The 26902-nt window shown below is 44.4% G+C and overlaps 1 protein-coding gene across 1 annotated transcript in view; it reads right to left on the bottom strand.

The window, feature by feature from the left end:
- The window catches only part of cdh11 (cadherin 11, type 2, OB-cadherin (osteoblast)), an 85629-nt gene that overhangs the window by 32966 nt on the left and 25761 nt on the right, over positions 1-26902 (bottom strand). The window contains exon 2 of the mRNA XM_069712881.1: positions 12654-12708. The gene's annotated coding sequence lies outside the window, so the exon portion shown is untranslated. The remainder of the gene's footprint in view (positions 1-12653; positions 12709-26902) is intronic.

The raw sequence follows: 26902 nt of genomic DNA, 5'->3' as shown, positions 1-26902 counted from the left end.
TCTGCAATAGATGCAAAGCTGTGGACTCTAAGAGGGTTTTTCTTCTCTCTCTCTCTCTCTCTCTCTCTCTCTCTCATTTAAAAACTAAAAGAAAAATGTCGGTCATGTCTGGTTTCTTGAAGTGACATGTTGCACAAGGAGGGTTTTCATGAGATGAGGTATGGTTGAGATGAAACGACCGGAGAGCGAGAAGAGAGGACGCAGCACGAGAGGAAAACAACAAAAAAAAGCAACCGAACAGAAACAAACACGGTGTTCGAGTTTCAGTCCAACTGTCAGAACGAATTTTTGCACAAACTATTGAGATGTTGCAACGATTCTACTAGAAATCTTTCTTCTTCTTCCAAATATGCAAAATACGTTTCGATTGGAGGGACGTATCCGCTAGAAAATATAGACGAGTAGTTTTAAGTAATATTGCGAAAGAAAAAAAACACGATGATAAGCGAGCTATCGAGGACCGCAAGAGTGAAGCACCGAGAAGACAAAGGAGGGACACGGAAGAAACTGGAAGGCCCAGAGAGAGACGGAGAGGCGGCGTATCAAGGTTCACTCGGGGTGTCTCGTTTCGGTGGCCGGCTCTTTGTGGTCTGTTAAAAGCTTAAAAACAGAGCGATGCTGAAAACAGACACCCGCCGTTTAGCTCACACCACGAAACCTGAGGCTTAATTGTCTTTCAATTAGGGGAACTAATAGGTGTGTGTGTGTGTGTGTGTGTGTGTGTGTGTGTGTGTGTGTGTGTGTGTGTGTGTGTGTGTGTGTGTGTGTGTGTGTGTGTGTGTGTGTGTGTGTGTGTGTGTGTGTGTGTGGAGAAGCAATTACAAAGAAAGAGTGCAAAGCTTTCTCAGCATTCACAAAAAATACGTATTAATGAGAGGCGAGCAACCCTGAGACACACACACACACACACACACACACACACACACACACACACACACACACACACACACACACACACACACACACACACACACACACACACACACACCACACAGAGCGAAGACCTACTTTGCAGTAACTGAGTCTGTGTGTGTGTGTGTGTGTGTGTGTGTGTGTGTGTGTGTGTGTGTGTGTGTGTGTGTGTGTGTGTGTGTGTGTGTGTGTGTGTGTGTGTGTGTGCGTGCGTGCGTGCGTGCGTGTGTGTGTGTGTGCGTGTTTGTCTATGTGTAGAGGTTGCTGATTTCTATTAAGCCATTAGTGAAATTAAAGTGCTGATTACCATCCACAAGACCTCATGTCTGCTGTTTTGACTCTCACGCGCACACACACACACACACACACACACACACACACACACACACACACACACACACACACACACACACACGTGCATGCACAGTCAGTTTCTCCATGTAATATTATCTCCAATCAACCCGACTTTAACATCATCAGGAACCGTTTACATGAGAAAAAGAATGAAGTTCTGAATGTTCCGTTCAATGTCCAGAACCTTGAAATCCCCAAATAATAAAATGCAGCAAGAAACCGTAATTAACATTCAACTCAGTCACTGTGCCGTTTATATTTTTGTTGGAATTTATAACGCTTTCTCAGCATTTTCTACTTTGTCAAGACACTCGACTTTGACAGAAAGAGAGCGAGAGACTCGTGAATCAAAACGGCGTTTCTCTTGAGTCGGCGGCACGCGCCGCTCGAGTCGAGGGCGGGTGGCGGCACGCGCCGCTCGAGTCGAGGGCGGGTGGCGGCGCGCCGCTCGAGTCGAGGGCGGGTGGCGGCGCGCCCGCACGGACCTTAATCGCCGCCTCTTAATAATCCCACGGTGAGAGGTGCGTGACGCGGCGGGAAAAACAAGTAGGCACGCAGCGGCAGCAGATTTGGCGTGAGGATAAGCGTCGGGCCCCGACCAAATCCCGTCACCTGGTATCCATCTCTGCGGAGGTAATGCGCTTCGTGTCACGGAGCTTCGATGGGTTTTTGATGGAGGGAAAACAGTCTGAAGAGGATCGCTTTTCCACAGGGGAAGCAGATCCGTTTTTTTCCGCTCGGGAGACTGAAGCGTCTCTCCCGCAAGGAAATTGATGCCGCTGTGTGAAAGGGTGGGGTGTGTGTGTGTGTGTGTGTGTGGGGGGGGGGGGGGTTGAAAAAGTGAAGACGTGTATGAAACAGCAGCAGCGCTACTAACATTAGCATCTTTTCTACTTTCAGTCGATCCAGGTAGCTAAGTGAAAAAACAACAACAACAACAACAACAAAAAGGAAGCAAAATAATCTATTATAAAACGCCGTCGGCAGCTTAACGCCGCAGAGGCCCGAAAACGCGACGTTAAAAATGCACGAGCGACTCTCGCGCCGAGCTGAAGCGAAGCGAAGCGGGCGCACGGGAACGAGGTAAATCAATAGTAGTTACTGGACGCAACTGCAGTTCTGTGAGTACTTTGTGTGTTTTTTCCCCAAGGCGACGGTCGGGAGGGTGGGGTGGGGGGGGGGGGGACACCGCGTACAGCAGTCGGAGGAACAGCTGAGTGATCTCTTGGTTCGAGTCAATTATTGAGGAAGTGTTTTTGATGCACAGGCTCGTGCGCAGCACGGCAGGGGGCGGCGGGTTGTTGTTTCATCCTCGCTGCGCTTTGTTCTGCGGACAGGTGGTGATACAAGAAAGACACGGATTGCACTTACCTTGTTGTGGTCTACCTCCTTCTAAAATCTTTTTTTTTTTAAATTTTATTTATTTATTTATTTTGTTGTCTGTCCATCAGTGTTTTTTAAAAAAAAAATATTTTTTTTTAAATTATTTTTTTTATCTCGGCTCAGGTCCCCGTTTGAAAAGCACTCAGTAGTACAACTGCTTTTATCAAAGGAGAAATCATTAATCCAAATTACAGGGTGGGGGGGGGGGAGATAGAAACTATCAAGTCCTCCAACGTCGCTGTTGGCACAACAAATACGTCGGGCATGTTATGTTAATTTCAAGAATGCCAAATGAACAAAGCTGATAATGAAGAAGACAAACAAACAGCGTGCTGATAGCGCGCGCAAACCCCCGATTCGTTGCGTTCAGCTAACTAGCACCTAATTAACTCTGCCATTGTTGTGTTTGAAAAGTCTAATTTACACGCGGAGCTAAATTAGTCCGTTCAAAAAACAAAACAAAAAAAAACAACAAAAAAAAGGCCTTTAATTTCACGAGAATAAACTCGGCTTCCAGCACGTGTGTGTTTGGAGAGCGTTTGCTCCGTCCCATTAGCGTCCTGGAATCACTGAGAATCCCACATCGTTTTAAATGGAAATAATATGCAGTTGGCGTTAAATTATGTGCATCCGGAACATGTTTTCTGCAGATGAGACGCGTTGCTTTTCAACTTCATTGGAGAAACATGTTCGGTGCCTTTGAACAGACTGTATTCTTCGCTGTTTTGAATCAACGTGACCCCGGTTCATCTCTCTCACGACAGCATGTCTGATCACATCCCGCATTTATCCCAAAAAAACACTGATCGTTGGCGTGTTCCTCCCCCCTACTCAGAAAGGGCGCTTTTTGTCTTCTGCGTGGTGACTGAAGTAGCTTCATAATTCATCATTTGTTCAGTCAAAACACATTTTCATACAACTTTCAGTCATGAAAGAAATATGTAACTTTCGGCACCCGGAAAGTAAAAAAAAAAAAAAAAAAAGTCTGTTTCCGTTTGTAGCTCATAGCTTTCAATAAAAAGACACAATGCACACAAAAAAATACAAAAAAAAACTGTTTTCACTGCAGCGGAAACACAATGAAAACATAAACAAAGGCGATAATGAAGAAGGGAACGTTGCAGCGCGTCACTCTGCTGTTCCTGATTTGGCCTTTTTAAAAATTCGCAAAGAAAACCCCAAAATCCTCCGGGGCTGAAAAGACGTTAATGAACGAACCGATCAGCTCCCTGCGTTCGACCGAAAATGAGCGGACCGGAATAGACGGTGAAACAACGGGGCGAGCTGATGAGACGCCGGTCGGCTCGAGGCGAGACAATGCGCTTCCAATTAGCCCGCTGACCGCTGTTTATTGGTTATTGGTTATGCACGGGAATGCCCTCTTCATGGGCTTTAACTTCTCGTGCGAGCGTTACTCCTTTTTTTTTTTTTTTTTACTCCCGACAATTGGAAAAGATGAACTCCACATTAGAGGCGGTCGCAGTTAATTATGCCGAGTGATGTCCAAAATAGCCAACGTTACAATTAAAAGTGTGAAGATTTAAAAAAAAAAAAAGAAAAGGGGAAAAAAAAAAAGGGGTGTTGTGGAAAGCCCTCGTGCTAACAACTATGTTGTAGTTAATAGAAACCTCCTGACTGCAGTTTGGAAGGGCATCCTTAATTAACCGGCAATTTAATTATTCCTCTCTCTCTGCTCTTCTTCTTCTCCTGCCTTCCTAATGTTCGTATTTCTGTTTCTTTCCTCTTTTTTTTTTTTTGAATTATTATTATTATTTTTTTTGTATCCCCTTATATTCATTTCCATCTTTCAATTTTCTGTCACAGTCCAGTAAGGATCCGTTGTAGCAATTATAGCTTTGCAGTCCAGCGTTTAGATTGACGCTGTAATTACTGTGGAAGACTTTGGGAACTCGCTCAGGAACAGAAAATGAACTTGGATAATCACACGTTGCCGCAGATCATCACAAGTTTGTTTCATTTTCATTCTTGTTTATTCTCTTTTTTTTATTTATTTTTATATCTCTCTGAGGACAAAACCGCTCCTCGGATGAAGCCAGACATTTTTTTTCTCGCACCCGGTCGTCTCCTTTATGCGCGTCGACGTCCTCGCACGGTTAATGGAGGAAGGAAGGGGTTCAAAAACAAGTCATTCAAGACGTCTGCAGAGGATCGGAGTTCACCGTCGCGGGAGATCGGTGACACCGTCGCTGTACCTTTTAATGCAAGAGAGAAATGATAAGACGAGGGGAGAGAAAACACCGAAAGGGAAACAAAAAGAAGAAGCTTCTTCTCCATCGTAAGAACAGACGCGCACAAACGTACGCGATTCCTGGAATCGAAATTCGGAGAGGGAGGAAACTCAGGTATTTATGCTATGGGAAAAAAAAAAGCAAGAAAAACCTGAGCCTTAGTGCCTCTTGCCTTTCTGACTGTTTGTGTGTGGTTTTGGTCTGTAGACCCCTAAAGACTGGGTGGGAGGGGGAGATGGAGGGTGGGGTTGGGGGGGTGGGGGGGGGCAGGAAACGGTGGCGTCTGGAATTGATTTGAGGCTAAAGGAAAAATAAAATGCTTTAGATTCTTAAGGGCTCGCAGAGCTGGGACAGATGACCACAAATGAGGGAAGGTAGGAGAGAGAGGGGGAGAGAGACAGAGACCGAGAGAGAGAGAGAGAGAGAGAGAGAGAGAGAGAGAGAGAGAGAGAGAGAGAGAGAGAGAGGCCACACAACCATGATGAAAAAAACCCAGAAAAATAGGGAGGGTGTAAAGCAAATACAGAGAAAGATTTATCCCTCTGCACAGAAGTCTGGGAGCTGGAGGCTCTGTCGACCTTGTTATGTCTTTAAAAATGCAACATGACAGCCATTATGACTTTTTATATTCAAGGCAGGAGTGTTTTTTTTTCCTCCTGAAATATCAACTGGACCGTTCAATAAATGAATCCACGTGCAAGAAACTGGTCGCTTTGTCATAGTTTCCTGCAGATTTGTGTTTTTTGGGGAAAATCCAGATTTAGAGCCACCACGCTGTTCTGGCTGCACCCGTATATTCAAAAAAACAAAACACTGTGGCTTGTTTTGTATTTCTTTAAACCCCCATCACAATCGTCTCGGGCACTGCTAAATCCAGGATGCAGCCACCGAGCCTTTTGCAAAATATAAATAAATAAAAAAAAAAATAGTCTCGAGGCGATCTCGGTGGAACATTTGCTGGTGGGGAGGCGAGTCGCAGCAGTCGAACGGCTAAAAACCGACTGAAAAGAAGAGAGCGTGTTCCCAATCTTTGTCAACACTTTCCCTTTTTCACCGTGTTGTTTGCCAACCAGAGGTGGTTGTGTTGTTGTTGTTGTGTCCCATAGCAACGGGGATTTTGAAATCGGTACCACACAGATAGCGGAACGAGAGAAGAATGTTAAGTGGCGTACCACGGCTAAAAAAAACAACAACAACAACCACAAAAAAAAAAAAAAAAAGACCCCAAATCAAAAAGGAAATTTAAGGGAACAATAAGAATCGGAGAGAAGAAGAAGGAGAGCGTCGAACTGGAGTGAAGGGGAGCTGAGGGGAAAAGGGAAAGCAGAGGGGAGAGTAACTTGAGACGCTGCAGCAGCGGCCCGAGATTCACTTCAGAACCGGTTTCACACTGCGGCTGTGAAACCGTTTCTTTTAGTTTCGTCCCGTTTCAGCAGCAGTGTGGCGAGCATGCAGCTTTTTATCGGGGCGGCGGCTGTGATCCCCGAACATGCGGGCCGAGTTTGTTGACAAGAGGATCCAAACGACTAACGCTGCGAAATAGAACAAAAAAACAAACAAAAAGAAAAAAAAGTGCATCACTCGCACCTTTAACCTTAACCTTCATTGGATAAGGTCACACTGAAAAGTCATTTTTAAGGACATTTAAAGTGGACGTTTAAAGTGAAAGTAGCTGAGAAACGATGAGGGAAACCTTCAATTCTTCTGTGACATGTATTCATTAATTAAATCCTTTCAAAGTGTTCAAAACAAGGCAAAATAGGCCAAAAAAAAACAAAACACTGGAAAACCAGCAATAAAGTCTGTAAACAACTCTATAAATTTAGTTTTTTTTTTTTTGTGTATAGATTTTTTTTCTTTTCTTTTACTTAAGTACCCTCTTAACTTCAAACAAAGAGGTCAAAGAACAAATGTGGTAAATCAAAAAATACCATACGTGCACATGCGGGGTTTCACGAACTAAATCTAAAGAATCTGTTGACTGCGTGTTTTAAACGGCCTTACAATCGTCCCGGCGTTTATTTTCTTCAATTTATCTTTTTTTTTTAATTGTGTATCCTGTCAAAAAAACCTGTAAATCCCCACGCTGCAGGAGGCCCCCTGAATGCGCCGTTAACTGATCAGCGGGAAAGCTCATTCGTCTTATTAGCAAAAGCTCGTTAAAAGCGACCGCAGCCGCGCCGAGTGCTGTGGTTTGGTTGTTGGCCTCCGCGCAACAGTTCTCACAGCTGCCAACAACGCCACAGATGGAGAACAAAGAGGCAGGTACAACAACAACAACAACAAAAAGAAAGAAAGAAAGAAAGAAAGAAAGAAACGACGCCTCCTTCAAAGTCCTCCACAAACCAAATTTGAGGAAACAAATGATGGGAGAGAAATGAAGAGATCAAGGGAAGTTGCCAAACAGTGGGGGGAGAGGGGGGAGGGGAAGGGAGGAGGAGGAGGGGGGGTAACAGAGAGGGATTTGTGTCCAGCCAGGTTAGCCATGTGTGTTCATTCTTTAGCGAGCTCAGCGAGTCTGTTCCAGCATGATGAATAGAGACTAAAGATATTAAAATATGAGACAGAAAGGAGAGAGAGAGAGAGAGAGATATCAAAGGGAGGCTGAGAGGATAGGAAGTGGAAATCCTCTCTTTCGCCCCCCCCCACACACACTCCCCATCATTCTTCCTACAAAGAGAAATGAGATAGTTAATCCTGGGGGGGTTTACATTTGTTTTGTTTTTTTCTTTTACCCTCTATATCTCTGTATTCTCCCTGCTCTCCTCCTGCTCTTCCACTTTTCCCCACACTCATTCTTCTACTCTATTTTTTCTTTTTTTTCTGCTGACTCGACTGTTAACCATCATCCATATTTGCATCTCTTCTCTCTGCCCTCGCTGTCCGTCCCTCGTTGAGTTCCCTCTCTGTCCCTCTCTCTCTCTGTCTCTCTGTCTCTCCCTCTTTCTCTCTGTCTCTCTCTCTCTCCATCTCTCCTCTCTCCTCTCCAGCCCTCTTGATTCCTTGCGGGGGTTTATGAGTGTACGATGCATGGTAATCTCACCGCAAACACATTTATCTGCTCGTTCTTTTTCCTCTTTTTTAAAAATTTATTTTTTTTCTTCTCCGCCCCGTGACGACGCTTATTGGATAGTTACATTTGATCTGCGCGCGGAACAGAGTGAAACGTACCGACGACGAGGAGGAAGGAAACAAAAAAACAAAAAAAAACCAACAGAAAAAGAGAGCGGCGAGGGGAGGAAGAGCCGAAGAAACGGAGCGGTGAAATCAAATTCAGGGCACAACAACACAGATAAAGGCCAGAGCAGAGCAGAATTCAAATGAAATCCATCTCGGGCTCTTGCGTGGAAGGAATACGGAAAAATACATCTCAAATCGAAATCGTAAACCTGTCTGTCTGCACGTCCCGTTTGATCCGCATGTAATGGTTCATGTCTGTTTAGAAAAAAGACCCCCAAAATAAAGCAACCCGACACATTCGGGTCAAAACGTGTTGTTTTTCTAGTTCTTGGTGAAATCCAGCGCAGGTGGCTCCGTGGCGGTCGGCTCGGTTGATCAAGCCGAGCACTGTAATCTCATATTGGAGGGATAACTCCATTTTCTTGCATCCTTTGAGCACCTAAAAAGCAATTTCCCCTCCGTTCTGAAAAGTCATTCTCTCCCCGATAGGAGATTTAAGCTTTCAAATTAAACGTTGTTACCCGATTTCATCATTCGACGTTCCCAAAAGCTACGACGATTACATCGTCACCTGTGCAGCTATTTTAAAAGCAAACATCTCGGGCAGTTTTTTTTTTTTTTTCTTCTCAGAAAATGGTGCGGAGGAGGAGCTTTGCATCGCCCTCTGAGTCAGACTTTGTGGGTTTACCCGCAAGCAAGACTCGCGGCGTATCTTTATGTCCACGAGGAACTCCGGTGATTGTTAAACGCCGCAGACTAACGGGGCGGATTCCTGTGGATCGAGTCAACATTTTCAGTTATACTTTAGCCTAATTATCCAATCACTGAAGACCAGTTTATGAAAAGACCGAAATTGTCTAACCAGTTTTAGCTCTGAGAGAATCTCAAATTGGTCGATATTTTATTAAACGAAATGAACAATTACATCAATCCGCATAATGGTTTCATGATGTCTCACTTGGTGTCATTTGGAAACAGGAACAATCTCACTTTGGATTTTTCTCTGCAGTTAAAATGATTTAAAGCCTGAAGGAGTCGGTTTCCAAGACTTCTAATACAAAGTTCCTCGCGCGCATTTTTTTTTTTTTTTTGGCATCGAGTTAATACTCTTATCCAGAACTCTGCCAGTTTTCATTTACACTTGCAATATCCAAAATAAAGCATCAGCAAAAACACACAAACACCAACTCAAACCTCTGATATCCCTGTAAAACAAGCTCGATCTGGAACAAACATGACAGGTTGCTATTATTTTCAGATCGTGTCATTTACTTTTGAGCTCTTAACATGTTGTATCTTTGAAGAAAAAAACAAAAACAAACGCCTTTTTAACAGGTTAAAATGAGTTTATTTGGGGGCGGGGGGGATATTTGACTGACGGACGACCTCCCGGCACCTCAAACTATCACTGCTTCGGCTCAGTGGATTTCTGGAACGGGTTTCATTGCATCCAACTGTTTGTGTTTTGTTTGTTTGTGTTTGTTTGTGTGGGTGGTGAAGGGGAATGTCTTTAAACTCTCCCCAGGTTTTTTTCTTCTTCTTTTTTTTTTTTTTTAGTATTTTATTGACGTGCGCTCTTCTATATCTAGCTTTCAATCAGTCAGACTGCTGGACGATCAATACTGGTAGAGGGCATTAAAATCTCTCTGTCTGTGTAAATCCCTGGGAAAAAAAATAAATAAATAAAGATCTCCTCCTCCCTAATTCCTGCTCCTTATCTGTCCTCCCAGACACACGTCAGTGTCACATTTTTAAAAGATATACGAGCCCGATAGTTAATGAGTTTTAACCACATTATTTTTTTTTGCCACTCGCTTATCGGCACCCGTGTCGAACCCTCCGCTGACTTCATGCGGCGATACTCTACACGTGGGAACCTGCTGCACGTTGCATTTTTTTCTACTTCTGTTAACATTCACTGTTGCACTGAAGGTTTTCAGGGGTTTTCAAATGTCAGACTTTTTTCTTTTTCTTTTTCTTTTCTTCTGTAGGTTAAGGACGCCATTTTTTTTTTAACTGTCAGTGTGACATTAAACAAAAGCTTGAACTTTTCTGGCTTCTTGTAAAGACTTTCGTTTGAGCACACTTGTGAACATTGCCATGAAATGATCAAGAGTCCCAAGAACAAATTAGCATATCGCATCTGTCGTCTGTTGAAATCTTGTTTTTTTTGTTGTTGTTTTGTTGTCATTTTTAAGTGGCTGCACGATCTGCAGTAATTAAGATCCTCCGGAAACATCTACAAAGAGCGAAAGTTAGTGAGACGCAGAGGCCGAGAGGAGCGACCGCGACGTGACTGATGCTTGAAGCTAGTCGGTAGATCAGACGACGACTACGTCGGAGAACTCGGGTTGCTGAGTCGGCTCTTTTGACGTCTTTCGGTAAAACGTTTTTGGCAGAAGCCCGCTGCAGTTTCGGGGGAAATTCTTCGCTTCAGTTTCTCAGTCTGGAATCGTCACACTGAAGCTACTGCTTGTTCTACATTTCACTTTACTCGATGCTTGAAAAAGAAATCGGCACACAACTTAAACAACGTACCGTCACCGCGATCTGTATGCAAACAAAAGCCAAAGCGGCGATTATAGCAACAGCAGCGCCCGTAATGTGAAATCATTTTGGGTGGAGGAGGTGGGGGGGAGGGGACTGCTTCTTAAATCCACTCTGTGTCTCATCGAACCCGAAGCGCCGATGATCGCGCGGCTCTGCTGCGCCTGACAAGATTAATTTTACCAAGACTCGAGCCTTTGGCGGAGGCAAAGCTCTGTGGCTCAACTGCCTGTGAGCTGAAATGGAGCGTAATTTAGAAACCACCTCCCCGTATCATCGCACAGACTAAACCAGTGCAGAAGGGGAGAATCAGTGCCGGTCGTTATGTCCTCCCTGCTGTCTCACGGCCACAGGAAACACACACGAGGCAACAAAACCGGCTGCTTTGACTCGGCGGCAAGAGGCCAAAAGGAAGAAAGTCTCTCATCTGAGAGGGCGGTGCAGAAGGAGAGAGGAAGATGGTATCGCCTGAGAATCGTTCAGATAAGCGCCTTTGTTCCCTTTTTCTGTTTCTTTTTCTAATGCAAAGACAAGACAAGACAGACAGACAGACATGCAGAATCTCGAATCTCTCTGTCAGTCTGCCCGCCACCGCGTTGTCACGGTGACGGAAGGGAGGTCAGGTGGATGAACGCCTCCTATTACAGGATATTTGCTTCGGTCGGGGCTCGGAGGTCAATAGGTTAAACGTCCAATCGTCACGCAGCGCTTCGAAACAGAGGATCGTAATAAGTTACCGACGGAATCGATAGATGTCGATGGGAGACGCGTGTCAGAGGCCACGAAGCATAATCCAGGCAGATGGAGGACGAGCTTTCACGTCCGACCCACGGGAGGTTGTTGTTTTTTTTTTTTTTTTTTTTCTTGAGCCGGAGATTAACTGGATGCACGTAAATGGATGAACGGATAAACGAACACACGGCTAGATGGATGGATGACGGCAAACACAGAATAACGTTGCCCATGTAGAGTTTACTGACCAACGACGCTCATCGTCGGACGGTGTACTGGCGGGTTTTCGTGTTTTGTGTCTTTCCCAAGACAAAGTGTTGGAGGAAACACTTATAGTTTAATCTAAGATCATAATCTCAAACACCTATTGGTCAGTTTCAGCTTTTTGATAAAGGGGGCGGAGTTACGTCAATGTCATATGACAAAATACTGCATATACTGTGTACTTGCAGCGTGAATAACATTACAGAATAGTCATCACTTTAGCATTGAGTCATGTGTTGGTCGTTATTGTTCCATTTAAAAACAATTTTTTTTTATTGCTATTATTAGTACCCACAATCACGATCTTCATATTTAAAGAATCTGTGTATTAATCTTCCACGGTGTCTTTCCCAGATTTCATTACAACATTCCCTGGTTTCTTCCTCCCTGTGCTTCTCGTCTGACCGACTGTACGCGAGTCTTCTTCCCTGTTTGTCTTTTTTTCCAGTTTTGCAGCCTGCAGTTGAAGGATTAGACTATGCCGTTCTGAAATCGGCTCGTCAGCCTGCCAGCCACAGATAAGCACACTCAGGATCGATTAGATCTGCCTTTAATCTATTCAACTTTTTTTTTTTTTCTTTTTTTCAGGCGAATAGAAAAATGCTTAGTATGGGAGATGTGAGGTGCGCGATACGGTGACTTTGGGAACATGTGCCTAAAGGGCAAATGCATTGTAAGCCACATTTTCAGGCGTGGGATCATATTAAATACGATTTTATATATTTTTTTTACAAGTCCTCTTTAACAAGCTGCTGTAGGCAAATACAAGCTAAACAATTTTGAATAATTTTCTATTAAGCGTGAAGGACAGAGATCATTACTGAGAGAGACGGAGGCGAAGAAGGGAAAACGTCTCGATGAAAGACAAAAAGTAGGAAACAAACATGAAAGAAGAAACTGAGGGAGCCAGTTTAACGAAATGCTAAAGAGGGCCAGCGTGACCTGATGTGTCAAAGCCACTTTACATCCCTTTTGATTCCAGACAAACGGCACGAAAAAAAAAAAAAAAAAAAGCAAAATGGCAGAGCTCACCTTTGGCTCATCACTCTGCTGGATCCGATGAAGGTTTTCTGTGACACAGATCTGCCTGGAAGAAAAGAGGAGAGAGAGGAAATGTACATTAATCACACGTAAGAGCCGACGTTTGTTGAAGAGGACCGTGTCCAGAGACATCACGTGTTATGTAACTGTGATGTAATCAGGTACGTGTCAAGCAGATGTGCTCAATATGTCATCATAATTTGCATGTTGTTATTCAGGAGAAGAGAGAGAGAGAGAGAGAGAGAGAGAGAGAGAGAGAGGCATTGGCATTGTATCAATATTTATATTACAAAAGTAAAAGAAAGAGACAACAAACAAATACAAAGTGATGTGTCGACGTTATAGATATGAAATCAACTTTTATAAGAAAATAAAAATAAATAAAACTTCACAAACAAACCTCCCGTAACCTCTAAATACACATGAAGCTGCCAGATACTTCTTTAAATGCTCCTTTGCTCAACTCTGATAATGAATTTCTAAGTCTGGGGAGAAAAAAAACAACAACAAAAAAACCCCGTTTTCAGTCCCCCTCATGATTACATCAACAAAGACGGCAGCAAGATTTGAGATTTTCAAAGTTTTGTTTTGTTGTGGGGTTTTTTTTTTTTGCTTTGCTGTCTTTCCAAATTTGTCGCAATTTCACTGTTTTCTATCAAAACAGCTTCACAGCGGTCTGCATGACTGGAAACCATAAATGAAGCATCTTTTAATTCACGCGTTGACTTCAGTTTAGCTCGACGCCGCCGAGCGGTTCCAAGTCGGTTTTGGAGCCCGAACCCAACCAAACTGCGACCGCGCCACGGCGTTAACCTCGTGTTTGTCATCGTTACCATGACGACGAAGGTCCAGCGTGCCTGTTGCTGGTGCACTCGCTCATAAATGTCACTGATAACGGGTCGGCGAGGTGGAGGAGGAGGACGCCGCCGGCCAAATGGTCCCGACGACGACGACCGAAAACGGCCATTTAACGTGCCGATAACAAACAAAGCATGTGATTTTGTTTATGGGATTTCCAACAGCAAAATATAAACACATAAATCTCAGCAGATATTATTGCAGGATTGTCACTATACTGCTTTAACGACGAAGTAAAACCATTCATATTGGTCCACAAAATGAGTTTGTGCATTAGTAAGTCGCTGTATTGCCGTTTAAGCATTTGAGCTCACTGCTGTTGTTCTTATTTTTTTTTTTTTAAGTCTGGTTTGTGGTGCCTGAAGGTAGCGAGATGAAGAGCCGGTCATGATATGTAACAGAAGCCGCTGCCGTTATGTATCCATCGCGTTCCCACATCACCCCGAGGTGTTCTCCGGGCAGGGAACGGAGCAGGCCGCGCTCCTCTCCTCCATCCGTAACTACCGCTGAGAGGCCCTTGAGCAAGCTACTTAACCCCGGCCGGTCCCAGCGGAGCAGAGCGGCTCGGGGAAGGTGGGAGGGTGGGGGAGGGCGGGGGGGGGGGGGGGTAGGAGCCCGTCGTGGCGCTCGCCGGTTGTAGAAAGCAGCTCTCCGGCGTGAAAATGAAAATTAGTGATTTGTGCAAGCCAGTGAATAAGGGTAAAAAAAAAAAATAAAACAGTAGAAAGCAGTGGAGCACTAAGATTTGTTCCCTCCTGTCTAGTAATTATGTGCGTCTGATGGCACGAGTGAGGAGATGAAGAAATACTGCGAGGGAGATATTTTATAGTGATGTAATGGCTAAATATCAAAAGGCCCAAAGACTGCCTTTATCTTCAATGCCACATTTCTTTTTTTTTTTTATCCACTTCTTCTTAAATGTGCAGCGAGAGATCACACGCCTCCGAGACTCCAATAATTAGCCGCCCCTTCATTCTTTTTTACAGATCAGCACAAGTAGCTTTCAGCAGAAAAATAAAAAGACTTTTGCAAGAACATGTTATGTGTCGGCTTTGTTTTTTGTTTTTTTCAGACCAACAAGCAGAATGCATCTTTCCTAAAGTTCGAACCGAGACATCTGACACCGGGACATCTTTAGCTCCAAGGTTCTCCTTCTGGCCGTGTTATTTAATGGCAGCTGGCAGACAGCCTTAGGGCGCATTACCGCCACCTTCTGACGGGAGTAACGCATTAAAAACGCCCACGTATACAAATCTATTTTTTAGATTATAACGACTGTACGAATATTAGAAATTCACGCTCCATCCCTACACACTGTAACCTCATACAAACATGAAAGCATTTTTTTTTTTTAACTATTAGTGAACAATACTGTTAGTGAACAAGTCTTTTCTTTCGTTAAATTTGGTTCAACACTCAGAAAATTGTTTTGAGGTGCATTTTATTCTGCTCTGCGGAAACAAGTTCTAGACGTACTAAGAGCTGCTCGTCTGTCAATCGAGAAAACTGTCGTTTCTTCTTTCTTTTTTTTTTTTTCCCACCTTAAACATCTAATTAATTTGAAGACCTGGAACACCTTGTTTGCTTTACATGAAAGCGACAGCAGCCGCGCAATCAAATTTACAGCACGGTCCTACATCGGCTGTGGTTTTCGGCATCACCGGAAGCCACAGACGCCTTCATCATCAGCCGAGCGTTATGACAAATCCTCATTGTTCAGCGTGGGTAATATCCCTCCAGCAAATAACACCAATCATCATCACGCCGTCATTATTATCCTGCAGCAGATCCACCTGCTTTGTATGCAGAGAACGCCGCCTCCTCTCACCTGGTTAAAGAATTAAAAATGTTTTTTTTGTTTTTTTTTATTGTTATCAGAGCACGAGGAACGGCACACGCCGATTCGGCACGCGTGTCTAAATAGCTCGAATGCGCCGCGCTGTTTGTAACTACACGTTGAAAAAAAAAAATCATTATAATCATTATAGCGAGATATGAGTAATGTCACTACGGAATTACACCGATCACAATTGTGCGTATTGTTATTATCTGCAGCTAAATCCGCCCGCTTTCCATGCAGGGACGATTGAGCTCACTCCACCCAGAAAATGACAGCTCGTTATGTGAAGAGGAGGTGGGATGGGGGAGGAGGAGGAAGAGGGTGGGGGGGGGGTTTAACCACGTTGTGGTATTGCTAGGGAGCCTGAGACAATGCTGTCAATACGATCGCAGTTTGAATCGGTCGCGGTGCGAAACGTGAAATGCATGAACGGCGGCCTCATTGATCGTCGGGCCCGCCGCCGAACAACTCTGTTTGTGTACATGTTTCGCTCGCGTGCACGCAGGCTTCCAGAGAGTGATAATGTTTTCTATTGATTCACTTTGATGAATTGCATTCATTTCGGAGGAGTGATTTTTTTTTTTTTCCCCCACGATAAACAAAAGGGACGATCCGCGAATCAAATTTTTTTATTTCGGCGATAAATAACAATCGGGATAAAAAAATAAAAAAAAATCGATGATGTGTGAGGACACTCGAACGCAGCCCTGGATGTACAGTGTTTTTTTTTAGCTGGAATGAATACGACCAAACGGCCCGCGGTGCGCCTAATAATAGGACAGTCGAGCGGATCGGACCGTTATCACGCGCATCTACAGTCCGCATCGAAGGCCCGTGTTCATGGAACTGCTCCTACGAAGCACCCTGACGCAGCATCTCCGCTCAGCTCGCGTTTTGTAATGCCGGGAAATGAATATTTCTGTTGTATTGTGACGCGTTGTTGTGCGAGTGCTGTTCAGCAGAAGTCGACATGAATAGAGACGGATGGCAGCTGCCAGGAACAAGGTCGTCTAGGGACACAATCAGGCTTCATTTCTCAGCTTAGTTTACCCCTGGGTTTTTTTTGTGTGTTTTTTTTGGTCGTTTTCAACCGGTCTGCAAATGTTGCAGGGCTGCCCGACACGCACGATGTGGCGGACTCGCACGTCATCTACAGAAGCAAATAGACAGCTTGAAACGTGGCCATTAGTGTTGTGTCTGTCATTAGCTAAAAGGCCCGAAGCTGGAGTGAGACCAGAATAATTATTCTGATTATAGTCCTCTTGCTGAGCTCCATCCAAACACATTATACTCTCTCAGATTAAAAGCCGGTGTTGTCGTGCGGTTGCTGAATCGAGATGTTGGGATTTATTCCGTGATAGCAGCCAATCGGAGTGTCAGCGTTTTGCCGCTAAAGTTGGCCGGGGTAGACAGTTTAATGTTGTTGTTTTTTGTTTTTTACTGGTTGACTCGGGTGTCTTTGCAAGGCAGTGTAACAGATGACCTTTACATGGGAGAACTTGAAAACGCCTGAAGACATCCCTCCATCCGAAGTATTTTTTTTCCGACGGTCCTCGAGACGGGCTCGTCGGCGGCGTCCCTCATCGCCGAGCAGCTTTAAGACACCTGCGAGGTGACGTTATCGCATCTGAAATCACCGAACGGGGGGGTGTTTTGCGCGAGATGCGTGCGGCTGCGGTGAAACGAGGCGGGCAGGATGTGATAGCGGCTTTGAGGATCAGCGCCGGGCGCGCAGCTGGTAGACGCGCGCACACGCACACACACACACACACACACACACACACACACACACACACACACACACACACACACACACACACACACACACACACACACACGGGCTGGCAGGGACCGGTGGCTCCCAGCTGTGTCACTATTATCCCGTGCATTCACATTTGCATTCACAGGTGCACGGGCACGCAGGCAGGCACACACACACACACACACACACACACACACACACACACACACACACACACACACACACACACACACACACACACACACACACACACACAAGCTCGTCTCATTGTGTGTGTGTAGGAGCCACTGAGGCGTTAACATGTTCCCGGTCCGCGCACCACACACGTGCACCGGTGGCTCCCTTGCTTTAAATTTCCCGACATCGTTCAGAGACACGTTGGCAAACAACAATGGGAAACAAAAGGTGGGAGACTTTTAACGAGCAGAAAGGGTCACAGGCTGCGTGAGGCTCTTCTACATTTGGCACCAGTCTGCACAATAAACACCCACAGCATTTAACGTGTGACTCCACACTGTTTTCATTTATTTTTGGTGGTGCACGGTTCCTTTTATATATCTCATCTTCAGGCGAGCATCCTCCGCTGACTCGCCTCCTCAACTTCCTCTCACCTCCTCTCTGAGTCATTGCTGAGTCTAAAATAAAATGCTGCACAGGAGATGCAGGTGCAAGTGGCGGGCAGTTACTTTAGAGGGGATTGGCTGGTAACTATAGTCTATTTTTTTTTTTTCTTCTTTTTTATTTTTATTTTTTTTGTAATCCTTGAGCTCAGACATCCTGCTCCCACAATAGTGCTACTCCTACACCACTTGCTCTAGACAGTCGTGTATTTTTCCACTTCCTCCTCTGAAAATACAGTTACAGATATTTCACAGCATGAGCCAGAGAAGGCTGTTAGATAAGCCTGAAAGATACAAGACACTTTTTTATTTATTTTTTATTTTTATTCTTTCGTCTAGAAATGTCCATTTTTCAATTTCTTCCTTTCATTTTGAAATAGACGTAGAATGAGTATTATTATCGATTAATACATACAAATAACGACTGTTTTATTGTCACAATCATCTGTCGATTGATTGACAACAAATCAATCTTTTGATTGAAAGCACTAATTAAGATGGTATGCTGCAAGATAGCCGAGTCTTAAATTATATGTCGTGGAATATAAACGCACTCATCCGACCACGAAACAATAAAGTAAGAATCGGCATTTTAAGCATGAATTACCGTTTCATAATCACGGGGAACGATTCGACTATTCTGCGAAAAGCTCGCTATTGATTGTTGATTAGTGACCTTCTGCTCTCAAATCACTGCGCATGGTTGTGGTGGATTTCACCTGGCAGAGTTCGCACTGCGCCTCGTTTTCATTTATGTTTTTGATGGAGCTCCACGTGGAACTTTTTTGGTGGTTGCCGTCGTCTTTGCATGTTTTTTCTGTTATCTGATCTCGCAGCATGACGCAAGTCACACCGGCACCCGGTAGGAACATTTTCTTCCCCATCTTTCGTTGTTTAATGGACTTTAGGTGCATTACCGCCACCTGCTGGTGGTTGTAACACATCACTATTGTTAAAAAGAAGGAAAAGTTTTCATGATTTTAATGAGTATTTTGAAATATAAAATTCGGGATCCATCCCTACATTAAAATGCTCACGATGAATGCACTTTTAAACTGTTGCAGAAAGCTGCCCTTCGCTGGGAAGCTCGGCTCGGTGTTGTTGTTAAATGTGCAGAGCGTGCGAACAGCAGGTGAGGGTGTGAGGTCGCCGGCAGACATGTCGAGGCCGTATGTCTTTTTAAAGGAGGGTTTGATCTGAACAGCCTCGGCAAGATGGAGAACCCTGTAGTTTGTACACGTGTTGTTTTACTGACCTTCTTCAGAGCCTTTAATTGATTTTTAATACGACAAAGTCGTATTTCCTTCAAGAATGATCCACTAAACACAAACATAACACGGGTGAAGACTTTAATCCAAAAGTGCCAGATGTTACCAAAGAGTACATAACGTGTACTGTTAACATTGGTGGCCTCCAAACTGCTAATCCCCGCCTGTAAAAGTGTGCTGCTCTACCAATACGGCTGCCCAAGCTCAGCAAATTGTCATTGTGTCTTAACGACACGGCGAGCTCATTATGTGACATGGAACGGCCTGTGAGCTGATTTTTATTGCAGAGACCTTGTAATTACATTTCTAATCCACGGGGCACCGGGAACTCATAGGTAACATACTGTAGATGGGCCATTTGGCTGAAATCTGAGCCATCAGTGTTCTCTTTGGATGATGCCGCTGTTAATTGGAGCTCGTTATATTTTACACATGGATTTAAAAAAAAAAAAATTGTATTACTAGCTGTTATGTACCTGGGAAATACAATGAAACTCATGCCGATGTTTTAAAATTTTAAAATAAATTCCTCACACGTTCCTCGCATATTTTTTTTCTTTAGGGTGAGAAGCTTTTATCGGCCCCTCGAGGCTTTTGTCTGCACAAACGAGTCATTTGCATTGTATGCATGCTTCGTTTCTTCATGTTTGATTGTGTCGGTAATTTCGTATTTTTCCTGTTTAACGCTGCGCAAATTAAATAAGGAAACTAAAAACCTCTGCTTTCTCGTTTTACTATTTAAAGAAAAACTAATTTTGAGGATGCGGCGCAAAGCTTGCCTGGGAGCAGCTGTGGTAACTTCATTTGGGAGTGCAGGCTATAAATATGAACGGGGGCGGGGTGGGCAACACGAGACACCAAAATGGTGCAATAGCAGATTTTCATTAGCTGATATTGTTTGGGTTTCTGTCTTTTCCACTCCTACAGGCAGCCGGTGCTACTACCTGCTGTATGTTGAAGCTCAGCACGGCCTATTTTCCGTCTGCTCTGCCTCTTCAGTGCAAAACGATGAGCGACGGACGGCCTCCGGGCCAAAGGTGAAGGACGTCGAGACGAGGGGCAGAGTGAAGAAGCGAAATAAAAGCAGCACTTCGTGAAGCGATGAGGCGGCCACTTCACAACACGGCCTTCTAAACACACACACACACACACACACACACACACACACACACACACACACACACACACACGCGCACACACACGGAGACGTTGTTTAGATTCACGTACTTGTTCATCTTGGCACACTTACTTGTGAAGTGCGCGTATTTCGACGGGTCGTCGTTGTCTCAAATCGTGCTGGTCTAACGTTTGCGTAACATTTGAATGCGTCACTTGCAAACATATCGGCCAGCTTTTTAATATTGTTTTACTTAAAAATGAACGTGGTTTTGTGCCCGCTGTTTACACAAACATACCGATGGCTTCTTATCAAGCAGCAGTATAGTGGTACTTGTAGTGTGGCGTTCAGCAGCAGCTGCAGCTTCCTCGGCCGCGGAGTTTAACAAAAAAATAAAATAAAAAAAAAAGGGTTGTTGTTGGCCCTCCATTTCTGCTACCATGCTGACCGTTGAGTGTCCAGCGTTCAGTACTCAATTTGAGCTCACCATCTGGCTCCTTAAAGTGCACGACGCGTTGCCATATTTGACCGCGTGAACGCACCTCTGCACTCAAAATAGCGGAAATAGTGTAAATATGTAAATATGTAAGTACGCGAAATGAGACACAAATGAACATGCGGCATGTTAATGAGCAATTTCAGTCGAAATGCAGGCAGGTCTGGAAGCGATGGATCATACAAGTCACACAAAGATAAGTGTTCTTTGGCGCAGTTTATAACATGCATACAATCTGCTCGTACACGATGACGGCTCACGTCACGAGTCGTGCATGCACGCTCATCAAAACAAACAGCATAAAGATGCAATGATAGAGCGTGTAGACGTGCACAAAAAAGTCATTAACTTTACGATACGGTCACATGCGAAGACAGCAACACACACACACACACACACACACACACACACACACACACACACACACACACACACACACACACACACGACGACGTGTTTTACTGACGATGTGACCGAGGAAAAAAAGCGACATATGGAGAGACGGAGAGAAACGAGCAGCGTCATTCAACTGGGAGGAGGAGGACGAGGAGGACGAGGAGGAAGAGGGATAAAGAGATAGATGAAGGATAAGGAGAAGAAAATAAATCTGCCTTTTACTTATTCAGTTCCGCATGGCGGGGCCGCTTGCGTCGCCACGTTACATATAGATGAAGAGATAACTTCCAACGCATCAATTGTATATTCAGGAGAAACTGTCATCTTGGTGTCTGGAAAATTAACCTGGAAACGTTCTTTTTTTCATTTTTGATTTCAATATTTATGTGCTCCTGGTTGGTTAGAAAGTTCATCAGCCGGAGGACACGCGCTGAACGTTCAGAGGCTTTAAAATGCCAAACATCCACCGGCCTATACATAATACATGAGCAGTATTTTCAAAATGTATTATCGTGTACATCAGTCACCGGTGACCCTCTGTGGGGTCGAGACCAGGCGTCGACCGATATGGTTAATACCTGTTATTGGTATTCAAGGAAGTTGATAAACGATATTTGGAACCGATATACGTATGGAGTAAAAATAACATCTACAACAACAAAGAAATCCTTCATTGAAGCGCCAGCAGATCGTTTGATACGTGATTCTGTGGCAGGTTGTTCTGTAAGCTGCAGCCTCGTTGATAATCGGTTGACCCCGAGCCGAGAAACTCTTCCCCACCAGACACTGGTCTCTTACTGATCCAGTGCTCTCGCCTCTTTGGCAAGAAGAAAAAACAAACAGATTAGCTCCCTGCGGGGATCGATAACACATTATTTTACTGCTCCTCTGTGTCATATACACTTTATAATGTGAGAGTGAAAACAAAAAGGCTAGTTTGGCTTTTCAAATAACAAAAGTTCAGCCAGTAACGAAAACTTTACACTTGAAGCTAATGGATCACAGATGTAGTCTTCACCAGAGAAGTTTCCCAAAAGAAATAGTGCTGCGTCAGGGACGGATAATTGATATGTGGGCCTGCAGGTATTTCTTCATAACGATGGCGGACCTATCAGACGGGCCCAGCTCTCTTTACCACCCCGTCACATGGCTAAACGTAAACACAGGCTATCATTGTCCTGCCCACTAATTACTGAGTCCAGTGAGAGTGCTGGATGCCTCCACGCTCGCTCCGCCGCCTCCTCCTCCCCCTCCCCCTCCTCCTCCTCTTCCTCCTCGTCCTCCTCCTCTTCGGAGGGGAAAGCGCAGACACTCCTGTGAATCACTGCATTCAAATGGCCTCGTGGTAAAAGAGCAAAAATGATTGAAAACTAAAAGGAGAAATTCATGAGGCTGGATGAGCAATGATAAATGTATTAGCACCAGATGACATTTCCATCACCACCTCATCGATCACCTTGGGGACATTTTAAATGGTGGCCCGTGTGTGTGTGTGTGTGTGTGTGTGTGTGTGTGTGTGTGTGTGTGTGTGTGTGTGTGTGTGTGTGTGTGTGTGTTGAGGGGTAGTAGCTATTTTTATCTGTCCAATTCTGCACACACACACACACACACACACACACACACACACACACACACACACACACACACACACACACACACACACACACACACACACACACACACAGAATAACAAACCCGTGTCGAATTAAAACCATTAACACACACACACATTTGGACACACACACACACACACACACACACACACACACACACACACACACACACACACACACACGAGTGCAATTGCATGATGCAAAGACGCAACTGAGATGCTGTTGTAGTTTTTAAGATACAGATGTTCTAAATATCTGGGTTTTTAATGGCTATTTACACCTTCTCTTGGGATCCCCAGAAATTTTCATACATCACACGCTCATCCTCCAGATATTTACATGGTTCTCCCTGGCATGCAAATGTTCAAAACAAAGAGGTGAAACCTTCGACTGCATATAAAGGTGGGCGTAGCTTCGAGGTCTGACACATTAGGTCGATGCTGAAGTGCCTTAAGCTGCAATACCACCGAGCGCCACTGGAGGTTGGTTCCTAAAAGCCTCCATAGACTCCCACTCAACTTCTCTCATGAAATACAAAGTCAGAAAATGTCTCCAATAGTTCTCTCGGTGTTGTTAGCTAAAGTCACTCCTTCTTATTAGTTTTCTGGAGGTCCATCTGAAAATAATCCCTCATTCATTAGAAAATAAGCTTCAAAAAGACGTGTTTTTTTTTTTTTTTTTTGGGGGGGGGGGGTTCGCCTGTTTGATTGACAGGCCTGTGGTGCAGTCAGGTTACAGCTATCGTTGGGCGGGACGTAGCGTCGTCCGGTTTCCAATCAGATCGTGTCAGATCCACCGCTCGCCCGCTAAGCCCCGTGCACCCGTGTGATAAATACCACGAACCCTTGTAGCCGCCAGACGAGTCTGAAACGAGGTGCAAATGGCTCGGTAAATCTGCCCCTCTCTCTCTCTCCGGGCTCCACTCCGGCCCTCTCTACTCCTTCTTCTGGTCTGTCTCTTGGTATTCAGCGGCTGCTCTCTTGCAGCTCAGACTCTCTTATCTAAATCTCCATTCAGACAGAGCTGCGGAGAGCGAGTCAGATAATACAGGTCACTCTCCAATGACAACTCTAAAAGGCATCTGGGGAGAGGAGAGGAAAAATACAAAAAATAAAAGGGAGAGGAGGAAGAGAGCTGCTGCAAAACGTTGGATATGGATTTCTGTTCTAAGCCGGGGACCGTGGAAAACACGCAGACTTAATAAGTAGCTTGATGTGAAAGTTACTGTACATGTGGTGATTTCCGAGGCTCACGGCGTCTTAGTCGTTTATTTTAGGATCCGCTGAAAGCCTGTGGCATTGATAAATCAGCAAACAAAAAAAAACCACCAATAAAAAACCAGCCACCATGTGCCTGGGTAATGGAAATCTAAGCTGAGCAACCGTGAGCAGTATTAACTCTTATCAGCGCGAGAAGGAGTTTGTACCTTTTGTACCCTTTTGTCGTTTTTGATGCCACAAAAATGGAGCTTCCTCATTTTTGAAGCGTGCCGGCTGGCTTGTTCTTATCAGTGCGTGTTCATCTCCCATCCAGGATAACAGAGCGACATTTTAATGCTATTAAAATGTTTAATTTAACCACCAAAGATAAGGAGAAGTACATTTTCATGACACTTTTTGAAACACTCTAGCGTACATTTTTTTTTTTTTTTTTTTTTAAATATCTTTTAAATCCTTGCAGTAGAAAATAATTCAGCCTTAAAAATGGCAGCTGGCGATCATCCTTTATGTCATGGAGACTCTGGCCTGATACTGTTTTCACTTGTGATTTTCATTCTGTGAGCACACAAAGCTCATGTTGTGGAGCGAGGTTACAGATGTGGGTGTGAGACTGGATTAATGCCAAGGACAAGCTGATGTTGATTAGACATGATGTCTAAAGCTGCACTCAAACACCCAACCAGAAAGAAATAAAGACACAAACGTACATATAGACCCGTATTTTTGAGTTATGTTCAGGGTTAATCTGAGTATAATCTAAGTACGGGGATGTTTGTTCTATCACTCGGCCCCTCCCTGCAGCACGGTGGCATTTATAGACGTTCATTTATCTGTCCCGATCACTCTCCATCTCCTCTCTACCTTTTACCTTCCTGCCTCCCTCTCAAACCGGAGGCAGGCAGTAAACTCTAAAAAAAACAAAAACAAAAACGGAATTGAATTTGGCATCATCTCAAACTGCTGTCGAATATAGCGCTGGGAGCAAATGCCAGCATTTCCATCGCGACTCCCCGTTCTTCTTCTTTTATTTTTTCTTCTTTTTTTTCGGATTATAATGACAATCCCGCCACCCGAAGCAGCTTGGAAGTTAGCAGTGGGAGCTAAAACATGACTCGTCAGTTTTCTTCAAAGACAGAAACAAAACATATTGGAGTGAGAATAATTCAATGAAAGCCAGTCCAAAAAAACAACAAAAAAACAACACAGTTTTGGGAAATAGAAATAACGCAGACCTGTTGTAGGCGAGGAAGGAATATACAGAGAGATGCTAAAGCTGACCAGCCTGCCCACACTGCAGCCATCAAAAGCCCTAAAACCAAGACGAGTTAACTGTTACAACAAAATCCGCCCCGTCAGACTGTTTTGCCGTTATTTTTATTGGCTGCTCGAGAGCACGTTGAATTGATCTACATCCCCGACGCGACTCTCGGGTCTCTCTTGTTATTTTGTTTTACCTCTAGATGTTATATATTTAGCCATTTCCCCTTGCTCAGACATCCTTTTTTTTTTTCAATATTCTTTCCATTTGCCTCTCTGTAAACCTCGACATCTCTCTCATCCCCTCTCAGCCGTGTGGGAAGGTTATAACGTAAAGTCAGGCTTGATCTCCCTCTCTCTCTCTTTCTCTCTCTCTCTCTCTCTCGGTTTCTGTACGTGCTATCGGATCCAGTTGGTACCGCTATGGTAAGCCCCCGCCGTCCAGGCTAAATGAACGTTAAAAGCCTATTGAGTTTCTTTGCTCCGGCTACAATTGCTCCGTCCTTATACAGGTAATACGATGTGCTTTGTTGTGTGTGTGTGTGTGTGTGTGTGTGTGTGTGTGTGTGTGTGTGTGTGTGTGTGTGTGTGTGTGTGTGTGTGTGTGTGTGTGTGTGTGTGTGTGTGTGTGTGTCGGTGTGCGTATGTTTAGTTTGCAGCTTGTGTGTGTGCGTGAGCGAGCGGTGTGCAACGCGATGCTGTCTCAATTTAGGGTATAGGAGACGCAGTCAGCAGGCCGAGGTTACGACCTCTGGCTCGGAGGACGCGCACACGCACACTGTAACCCGACATGAAATTGATTTCAAGGTAAAGCAGCAGAACATGAACACGAGTCTGCTGCTGCTGGAGGAGTTATTCCGTAGAGAAAAAAAAAAAGAAAAAAAAAAAGAAATCACCGATAAAAATCACGATAATGAAATGAATTCATCTTTAGTTAATTTCCCACTTTGCTTTAAAAGCTGGACTTAAAGAGCGGCGGCTGGTCTGAGTGTTCACATCGACCTGTTTTTACTCCTCCTGAGAGGCGCGGAGGAGTCGACTGAGGTTTTTGCATTAACGTCGTTTTTTTTTGTGTGTGTGTTTTGTTTTGTTTATTTGAGGCCGCACAGAAGCGGTCGTCTTTCTTGGCAGTAATGAGTGGGAGAATCACTCGGAGGGAGCTGAGCAGCAGCAGCAGCAGCAGTAACTGGATCAATGAAGAGACTGCAGTCAGAAGATAGGGGTCGCCGTAATCAATTACTCCTAACTGCTGCGGGAATGATAAAACATCGAGTGGTGGAGGATCTCCGTCGCTGCAACGCCGCCTGTCACTTTTGACTGTTTTAATGCTTTTAAATTACGTCATTTTTTAATTTTCAGATTGCACTTTACTTGCTTTTATTTGCTTTTCCATCAGTTTGTGCCTTTTAGCGTCATCATCCCTTCCTTCTAATGTTTTTTTCTGATGAACCTGATCAGACGGTGAGAAGCCAGGTCCAAACAATCCCCAAAGTGTCCAATACTCCTCCTCCTAAGTGGCTGCTTCGATGTCCTATCTTTTCTCTGTTTAACTACCAGCTAACCGTCCGTAGCTCCATGAGGTCACTCAGCAGGTGGCAGGCCACCTTTTTGTTGAAATATCTCGGCATGTTTTCAATTACAACCCGCGCGGCTCATCTCTTCACGCAGTTCACGCCCTATTTTTTTTTTTTTTTAACGATCAGAGCAAAAATATAGTAAAAAGTTATTTCCCGTCCTAAAACCCCCTCTTCCCAACTCTAATCGCAGTTTTCTCTGCTCTCCTCTGCTCTTAA

The sequence above is a fragment of the Brachyistius frenatus genome, unplaced genomic scaffold (assembly GCF_029030835.1).
Source record: "Brachyistius frenatus isolate BFR_SWC_R1_liver_20210118 unplaced genomic scaffold, ASM2903083v1 Contig_113, whole genome shotgun sequence".
In the NCBI taxonomy this organism is placed as follows: domain Eukaryota; kingdom Metazoa; phylum Chordata; class Actinopteri; family Embiotocidae; genus Brachyistius; species Brachyistius frenatus.
The sequence above is the reverse complement of the archived record's forward strand: the minus strand, read 5'-3'. Positions and strand labels throughout refer to the sequence as shown.